This window comes from Phyllobates terribilis, unplaced genomic scaffold (genome assembly GCF_046119375.1).
Source record: "Phyllobates terribilis strain yellow unplaced genomic scaffold, ASM4611937v1 Scaffold_11__3_contigs__length_659146591, whole genome shotgun sequence".
In the NCBI taxonomy this organism is placed as follows: domain Eukaryota; kingdom Metazoa; phylum Chordata; class Amphibia; order Anura; family Dendrobatidae; genus Phyllobates; species Phyllobates terribilis.
This window is the reverse complement of record NW_027362771.1, coordinates 611,312,111-611,312,762: the sequence shown is the minus strand read 5'-3', so window position 1 is coordinate 611,312,762 and position 652 is coordinate 611,312,111. Positions and strand designations below refer to the sequence as shown.

The 652-nt window shown below is 36.5% G+C and overlaps 1 non-coding gene across 1 annotated transcript; it reads left to right on the top strand.

Annotated features, from left to right (window-relative positions):
* The first annotated feature begins 232 nt into the window (after positions 1 to 232).
* On the top strand, positions 233 to 314 carry TRNAL-AAG (transfer RNA leucine (anticodon AAG)). The gene has a single exon. It is a non-coding gene; the product is annotated as a tRNA-Leu (tRNA).
* Positions 315 to 652: the final 338 nt, after the last annotated feature.

Below are 652 nucleotides of genomic sequence, written 5' to 3'. Positions count from 1 at the left end.
TATCTAAAAATTAGCGGATGAGCCAACAGAGGAAAGATTAGTTAAATATCTGGATACAAGTCATATGTTTTGTAAAATGGTGTCCCAGAGTCAATGTACAAACAAATCCCTGATAACTACGTTGCTCATGCATAATAACATTTGTATTTTTGTCTAATTAGTTATACAATGTTTTCTGCAACTTATATCATTAGCAAAATTCTGATTTTAATAAGTTTGAACATCTGTATGAGGTAGCGTGGCTGAGCGGTCTAAGGCGCTGGATTAAGGCTCCAGTCTCTCTGGAGGCGTGGGTTTGAATCCCACCGCTGCCATTATTTATTTGGATCTAATTTTTACCAAAAATTAGGAAACAGTTGAGGACGTAAAGGAGATTGAGAATTTAGGAGGCAGCAGTAATTCTATCCTATACTTTTGAACTACAAAACGTGGAAAACCTCCGAAAACTGAGATTTTAAGATTGGACTGTAGAAAGGCAGTTTTTAATGGACTCAGTAAAAAGGAATTAAAGGTAGGATGTTCTAAAGGAAAGAAATGTCCAGGAAGGATGGGAAATTTTGCTAAATTAAATTCTCACTGCACAATCAGTAACAATCCCGAAAAGAAGGAAGAATGGAAAGCATTTATGGAGACCGGGATGGCTGAATACTGA